General features: G+C 35.9%; 1 long non-coding RNA gene across 1 annotated transcript; it reads right to left on the bottom strand.

The window, feature by feature from the left end:
* Positions 1–456: 456 nt before the first annotated feature.
* LOC136266397 (uncharacterized) lies at positions 457–3,242 on the bottom strand. The gene is made up of 3 exons (XR_010706102.1): positions 3,175–3,242; positions 2,723–2,787; positions 457–559 (listed from the first exon to the last, which is right to left on the bottom strand). It is a non-coding gene; the product is annotated as an uncharacterized lncRNA (long non-coding RNA).
* Positions 3,243–8,994: the final 5,752 nt, after the last annotated feature.

Here is an 8,994-nt window from a genome sequence, read left to right as displayed (position 1 = left end):
GACATTGTTAGAATATTTTTGGACTATTTTTATTGTGTTGAGTAAAGTAGGTGGCTTTATTGTGAATGTTATATTAGGGTAGTTGATGAGTATTTTGATCTGAATCTTAGATAACTTTGCAAATCAATGCAAAATGCCTGAATACACTTGATCAGTTTCTGAAAACTTCAGAACCCCCTGGATCCTCCCCTGATAGTATACACAATTATTCTGGAATCAATGAGCAGTGGGTCCCCTACCTAATTGAGTAAAATAAAAACAATGAAAAGTTTTACTGCCACTTTTGTTCCCAACTTTCCTCCACCCTTCCAAACTCAACAGGGTCTTTTTTTCCACATTGATTTTGGCAAGCCCATTCCCTTGATTGTAGTTTCGCTAGACAGTACAATAGCTATGTAACATTATATCTTACAAATGATATTACATGTAATGATGACCATATTACAAACATACTTACATCCAAGTTAGCACTCAGATCAATTTTGTTATCCTTGTACATGGTAGTTAGTCCATCAACATCACCTTCTCTTAGTAAAGTGTATAATTTTATTGTCTCCTCCTATAGTAACAGTGTATTAAGTACTGACCACATAATGTATATGTGTATCCTTACAATGTAGGGACATATCCAGACGATTTTTTTATCACACTAGATGTAAAGTTTATGATTAAATTTTCCAACATTAGGCCAAGCCAAGGTAATGTTATGTTCCAATGGCATTATGCCACCCAGTATAGACCTGGCAAGTCGAAATAAAAGCAAAATTATTCCAACTGCACTTGACTAAGTGTACGCTGTAAATGACTACTCTTTAGAGCATCTCAATCTTCTTAGACACAGGAGCAAAGTCCTTCTGAAATAAAGTAAAGGATCTCTATTTCCCACCCATTTGCTTTATATATTACAAAATTATCACAATATTCAAAGAATACAATCTTCAGTGATATTAGCACACTTTTTGAGAGATTTTATGATATTTATTTACTTTAGGCTTTCTAAATTACTGACTCACTGCTTCAGTGAAACATAAGATTAATTTGCCATGACCTTATTCCAAGTTCTTTTTATGCCTAAAAATTTGTTCTGTGCAACACAAGTGATTCAACAAATAATTGTGCTACAGCTATTACATTCTGTTGTTTAATTATGTTTTGTAATACCAGCTTTAAAGTACTGAATATTCTAACACAATAGCAATCGATTCTAATAAAGCAGCTGATTATACAATTCTAATACTGCAGCCACATTATAGCTGTAACATGGGCACAAGTGGTCAGCCTGATATTTCTACCTGAAGGCCGTGGACTGTAGGCCCAAGGACTATAGAAGTATATCAGGTAGACACAACAGGTAGACCACAAGTGCACATGTTACAACTATTATGTGACACTTTAAAGTACTTTTTAAACTTTTGTGAATTCACTTTCAACTTAGTAGTAATAATTATTATGTCTTTAAAATTTCTTTCAACTTATAATAAGCCTTTGATGTGGTTGAGAAAGCCTTTGATGTGGACTGGCACACATTTTGTCCAGAGCTGAACGTATCAGTAAAGTTATTGATTCCATTTATAACACTATACTCAGTAAGCTTTACAATTAAGTAATCTATATAATTAAGAATTTTAAGTTTGATGAGGGATCATAGAAAAAAGTAGGAAAACAAGGGAGGTCACCTACACCTACAGATAATTACTAGACATGTAATCCCTAATTCTGTCATGGGTATAGACTGAAATGTCCATCTGCAGGTGTTGGTGACCTCCTTTGTTTCCCTACTTTTTTATGTTGAACTTTTTTTATTAAATTAAAATTCTTAATTTTTCCTTATACTTGTTGTTTGTTTGTTTGTTTTTTTGGGTGTAACATTATTATTATGACTGGTTAGGCCACTCCAGATGAGACTGTAGTTTCCCATCCTGGTGTTTTCATTATTTGATGCGGGCAGGAGGCTTATTATCATTATTCATTATTAGAGGTGTGACTGCTCTTTTAGAGTATCTCGATCTTGAGAGGATTTCAAGGTCATGAAAATGGCTTCTTTGCAAGCTATCAACCACCAGAACCATTCATTTTTAGGTTTCATTGTGCTTTTTAGCAATGCAAAATAAAGGCTCTATGAGAAGTTTTCAGAAAGCAGCACAGGAAGTGGTTTTGGAAAAAGAATGACAATATTGACATGCAATGCGGGTGCCTAGATGTGATGCGGGCGGAGGACGAGAAACTAGAGTCTCATTTGGAGTGGCCTTAACCCACACATACTGGCACCAGAGGTAATGTTTTCGACTGAATGAGTGTCCCAACTATCAGTTACTAACTCAAAAGTTAAGTGTCCATTATGCTGCTTTGTTCAGCCTATTTCACAGCGTTATACAGATGAATAACAGTATCAATCCAGTCACAATGGAAAATTGGTCTCAAAATAAACTTTAAAGTGAGTGTGTCCCTATAGCAGTGCACAAAAAGGAAGGTCACCCTGAGGTTGTGACTACATGCATCAAGAGGATATTGTAACACACACATGTACAAAGTTTGACTATGTGAGACTAGCACAAACATATAGCTATACCTATAGTTTACCATGGCCAGATTTCTATTTCAATTGTGAAGCATGGACAATTTATTATTCATAATTATCACAATAGTACCTCTATTTCTGTACTGGAGCTTAACTGTACTGAAATAGAGGTCTGGTCATGTAATAAAGAATCCATACACTCACATATGTTGGATTTCTGTGTCCAGGATGAACTGCCATTGGTGGTAGCTAGCAAAGTAGTGTTTCACCTATAATAGTAGTGTAGAAGAAGTGAACAGACCAGTATGCAACTATGCAGGCGATAGCTACCGTGAGCACTGAGCGGTGATAATATAAGACTATACGAAGCCACGCCCACTAACATCGTACACTCTAGGTTTTTCTGATCAAGTTTACTTTGCTCTGCACAAAAGGTACAGTATCAAACGTAGCCATTTATCCACAGCCTTACGTGGCTAGCTAGGTGGCGCCGTTGACGCCATGCATGCACTGTATTAGGGCATAGACTATTGAGAGAATCTATGGTAAGGGCCAGGCCTGTGGTTTATACTGATCTGCTATTATGACATCTATGGGCCAGTCTGGCTTTCACCCGACTTCTGTACTATGCACACCAGTCAAATTAACACACGTACCTGAAGTAAAGACTCTTTTCAGATTCAACGCAATCGACTGAAATTAACGCCCAATAGCTATAGGCGCGTAAACTTTCAAAGAAGTTACAGAGTCACTAGAACAGTTTAATAATTGTATTTTTGGACTAGATTTGTTGTAATTAACCCCCTTTTTGTTTTGAGGGTCCCCCCCCCTCCTGGATGTAACCAGCACTGAGTGCTGTCTTTCCAGTATCTAATCATAATCATAATCATAATCATAATAGTTACAAAGCGGCTGGCGCGAAAGGCACCCATAAATCTACTAAGTCTCACGCAACATTTTAAACTTGATCATGAGTGCAACCAAAAATTTAGATCCGGCTTCCAGTATAGTGTACAACATCACTGTGTTAAGCACTCAGTCAAGTTTTAGCTAGCTTACTTTATATGCCACAGGGGCGGATCCCGGGGGGGGGGGGGCTTCAGCCCCCAAGTGAGACATTAATTGTTAATAATGAGTAATTAGACAAGGGATAGCTAAAACACATAGGCCCTGCCCATTGATGGCTCTTGATCTATAAGCTTGCGTATATATTAATTGGTTGATGCATTATTATTATTATTAGCGTTTTACAGTGACCAGCACAGAAGGTCTGACAGCAACATGTGCTGCAGCCTTAGGATTACCTAACCTAATTTCAAGGACTTAGACCTAGTGACTTGACTTACTGACTGATAAGGTGTAACAGAAAAGGGGCCAAAGTAAGGAAAAAAAATCCCTCCAACCCCAGGATTCGAACTGCATTAGCTAGGGAACAAAGTCCTATAAAGAACGTATAAAAGCAGTTCTTCACATTTACAAGTTTTTGGTAGCTACAGTACAAACATTAGTACTGGACTGGACAACCGGAATGGACTACTATACTAGCCCCACAGAAGCAGCCTTGGCAAGTCAAACAGCCTGGAATCTTCTTAACATTCCAACCAATGTTTTAATAGCATGACTTCTTGTACATATCCCTTTGTAAAGTGAATAGAAGGGAATTGAAACTGCTATGAATTAACTGATTTATATAATAGGGCACTATGAAAGTTGAGGAGTGTTTCTTTGTGGTCTCAAAAAGCTTTAATTCTCAAATCAGCATTCAAACTACATGTGTTTGTACATCAAAGATTTCCACATAATAGTGACACCATCTCTAGGATTACAATGAGGTTTTATCAATATGTCAAGTTGTCAACATATAACCTATACTTATAGTGACTGACAGTTTGGTTACAGCTGTCACTGTGATGGTTAAAATATGATTGTAGACATCTAGCTCTGTAAACCTTTCTACCATTCTGAATTCTACAATTGCTTTACCATTATGCATATAATATGTACACCGAGTGATAACTTTGTATCAAGAGTAAATAATGGATTATTTGTTAGTATGCATACACTATTAACAATGTGCATCCATGTAGTGTGGTCACAACACATTGTTGGACCAAGGCCTGGCTAAACTGTCTGCTATGTACACACCACTTATCCGGATTTTTGGTTAACTGAACTATGGAAATGATTGTTCTATTAGTGAGGTGACTGTTCTATTAAGGTAGTTGAAAATACTGATAAGTTTCTTTAATGCTATTTTAAGTTATTTATGCACAGTTTCAGAGACATAGACTTTTTCAGACTTATGAACCACCCCTGGTCTCAAAGTGTTTGGATAACTGCAGTTCCATTGTACTTTCCAGGTAGGACTCTGATTCAATGAGTACAAAGAAGCAACATTTAGGAGAGATTTACAAAAGTGGGGTGTAAGTGCCAAGATAAGTTTTAGCATCATATGCAATTGCAAAAAGGAGTCTTCCACACACATCCAATTCTACGAACTTAGAAAATCAAAACTCCATGTTCAAAATGTAGAAAGCCCTGAAATTTCTCTATCTATACTAAGCTATGTTAGTGCTCACAACTGACCAAATTTTGAGTCAGCAGACATTTCCAATCTACATTGTCAAAGTTAGCAAATAGGATGTGTGCGGAAAATCCCTCTTTGCAAATCCAGTCACATAAATTATATTGATATCACTTTTTCTAATGCATTTGTAATAATAGACTGTTACAAAAAATTATACACACTGTAGAGAAAGTTTGATGATCTGCATTATGTGTATATTCATTAATTTTGGACATCTAGAAAAAATCAAACTTCCTGTCTTGGGCGATAAAACCGGTTTTGGCAGATCCAGTCGCATTTTGTTGCTGTTTTGTAACTGCAACTATGTACTTACTGATTGCTTGCAATTTTTACCACTTGCTAAGTGTTTCATACTTTTTAAAAGTAAAATTTGACCACATTACCTTGCATGTAAACAAGAGTACATGATAAAAATAGGGAGGGTTATTATGTACTCTTGATGTAAATAATGACATAATGGCCAAACCCTCCCACCTTGTCCATGCAATTTTTTTTATTCAACAAGGACCAGAAACATCAATACCACTTGGAATGGCCTAATACAGCAACTAGGTAAAAAGAAGACTGTAATATCATTGTGAATGCTCTGATTTAAATAATTTATTTTCAAATTATGGTAGCTAAGTTTGGACATCTCTTAAGAGCATAATATGTAGGTAATTTATGAGTACTGCATAAAAGCATAATGCTCAGTTTTGAGTATAATAGCCTATTGCCTATATGTGGAAATGTGTGGAGATAATTCATGGTATTTGTAGTGATTTTGACAAACATGACATATTGCAGCTTGCTTTGTGTTGCACAAACACAAAGCTTTATGAATGCACTATCAAATTGCACTGTCACAGTTGACCGGGTAAAGTGGTCTGCTTTTGCTTGCTGGCACAGTGGCGAGCTGTATGAGTGGTCAGGGATCTTGATGGAACCCTGACCAACCAGGAGATGACTGTGTGTCGCTGTACAGCTCCATGGTATTGGACAATGACCTGTACTGTAAATTTCCTTTCATTTTAGCCAGTTTTGAGCCTTGAATGACCCATACCTTGGCCTACTTCATCTCAACACGTTCCTCTTCAATTTTAAAAAAGTATCTTGCCCACCTTTCAGGCTCTCCACTCCCACCCTTTTGGAGCTTGCCTGATACAGCCAACCTCAGTTAAAAACTATCTAAAAATGAGAAACTAAGCTGTTGATTACTTCTTCAGTGGATGATCTGGAAAGTAATAAATTGTTGTAAAACGTGTGAAAATTTGGTACATGTAAAAACCGGCATTTCTCGATACTTATAATGGGCAATAAGACCGGTTTTCCCAGAGACAGTCACAAATATTGATGCAGATCTGCAGTATAATGCTTAGCTGGTAAACTAAAGTATGGAACAAATCACACTGTAAATCTTCTCTTCCAACAAACTTTTTTGTGCATAACATTAGGTCAACTTCAATTTACAAAAATAATATCATATTAATCATTGCAACATCATGTACAAACTTTTATAATTTGAGTTCATTACTGGACAGACAGCATTTTATCCAGGGAACCAGTATGAACAAAATATTTATACATGTACAAAATTATTTGTGATAATCAAAGTTATATATTCAGTTCAAGTTTTTTACAAATGATTATATGCAGGGAAACTGATTCAATGATTCTGATAAAGAGATTGTTGCAATCACGGATTAAGGAAAGTAACTAAATTTATGCAAATTTATGAATGAATTTTTACACATTGTACAGTTGAATAACTATAAGGAAGCAAATCATTTTTTGGAACAGTTGTATAATTGATTTCCATTGGTATACTTCATCAAATACTTCATCATATTCCTTAAAGCGAACCTGACTGCTTTATTAGAGTATTTTAACCAGCATGACTGTTCTATTAGAATTTCTGACTGCTCTATTATACAGTGTGCAAAATAACTGTCCTGACAGTATATTGTGAAAGTTGAGTGGATATCAAGTGATTTGACCAGATATTTTAACTATTGTTGTTTCTCCTTTCCTGTGTTTCTACCAAGTTACAGTAGATGTTGCTTCTGGGGCCACCCATGTATTGTTGAGCTGATTACTACTCAACCATGCACTCACTGTCACTGATACTATAGGCCTTTTACATAGCTGTATTTGATCAAACTTTGCTTATGCTATCATTGTTAACAATATATTTGCTCTGGCTTTATCTTTAATACAGTGTATGAACATAAGAGATGCACTGATGTCTTGTTCATTCTACAGTATATTTCTATACATGCAGCATTAAATAAATATGGCATCAAATGTGCATATGATGAGATTTCATGGTCTTTTTCTGTAGCATGCATGTCAGATATAGCCAAATACCTGTATACAGCCCAGAAACTAAATATATAGTTAATTATGTGACTCAGGATTGAAATTTTTGATGTAGAATAGTTTTGTGCACAAATATCTAAATCATAGCAATAAATCATACTGTTCACATTGATCAAGAGCTATAAGTATAGGGAATAGTGACAGTCATGAGTTCAGTTATGAGCTTAAACTATATTATCATAAATATACATACAAAGCTGTTCCATTAGAGTATGTGTATAGAAAGGAGGAGGACATGTGCCCCCCCCCCTCCAAATCTACTACTGTATTGAAGTTGATAATTAAAGCTGTAAAAATCTAACATCTAAAACTGTAACTTTGAAGATGGCAAATAAAACTAAAACTTTAACTATAGTTTTGATTTACAGCTATAACTTAAAGTCAAACCTATTACTAAAACAACACTAATGTAAACCAGTTGGGCTGTGCCCTGCACAGTACTGGGTTATGCCATATCATATGCTGTGGCAAGTATTTCAAATGCTGATATCATTGTTAAGAACAATTCTAACTGGACTCAATTTATTACCTACATGGTCATGACTTTTAAGCAGTCCACAACACAATGCTAGCATATCAGCCAGCTTGCTAACACTATCGCTAATACGTACCTTCTTGCCAATGCAAGCTGTCTAGAATAAATTTTAGAGGGCAAAATTGAGCCACTGTTCATGTCTGGGGGGATCAGGTTAAGGTGGGTGGTGTGAAACTATACCTACATACACACAATGGAGCAACATCATGGTGGAAAATTTGAATCTTCAAAGAACACAAGGATGATCTTCTAAACTAGCCAATAACAATATATTAGCAAACTAAAAATGTAGACATACATTGCACTCAAAGCTTTTGGGTATAGTAAAGTCCTCTTTACAATATGACTCCAAGGGTTGAAGAAAAATGTCCCAGTTAGATTTGGATACGGTGAAGAATTTGAAAAAAATATGACACACATTTAATTAACTGGTGGGTGATGGCCAAAGTGATCAACCAACTACTTCAACAATTTTTCCTGACTTTTATGTGGAATAGTATTATAGTTTCCCATAATACAAAGGTTACTTGTCCTTAGTATTGAGGTAGAATCTTTATAGTTGAAACTTTGCCAAATAAATTTTAAGACTGTGTACATATGTGACCGGATTTGCGAAAAGGTACCTTTTTCACACACAAAATTTGACCCCTTTTTTGAAGTTTAAAGCTTGATAACTTTTTTATCATGGCATATAATTGCTTGAAATTTTCACTGAATGTAGCTACAGTATCTGGCTACATTTGGATACTAAGAGCAAGTTAATCAGCACAAGGAGTCAAATGTTACATCATTTTGTTTGTTGGTATGTCAAATGTGTGGAAAAGGTACCTTTTCGCAAATCCGGTCACATATGTAACTGCTCTGATATGTAAACAACTCACAGTAGTGGTCACATTTTATTGTTTGCGGTGTGTGCCTTTGTACTTTCTAGGCCTTGTGACTAACTACCATGAGTCTTGATAAACCACAATCAGTCTCCCCTGCATCCATGTTACC

The sequence above is a fragment of the Dysidea avara genome, chromosome 9 (genome assembly GCF_963678975.1).
Source record: "Dysidea avara chromosome 9, odDysAvar1.4, whole genome shotgun sequence".
NCBI classification, from domain to species: domain Eukaryota; kingdom Metazoa; phylum Porifera; class Demospongiae; order Dictyoceratida; family Dysideidae; genus Dysidea; species Dysidea avara.
The sequence above is the reverse complement of the archived record's forward strand: the minus strand, read 5'-3'. Positions and strand labels throughout refer to the sequence as shown.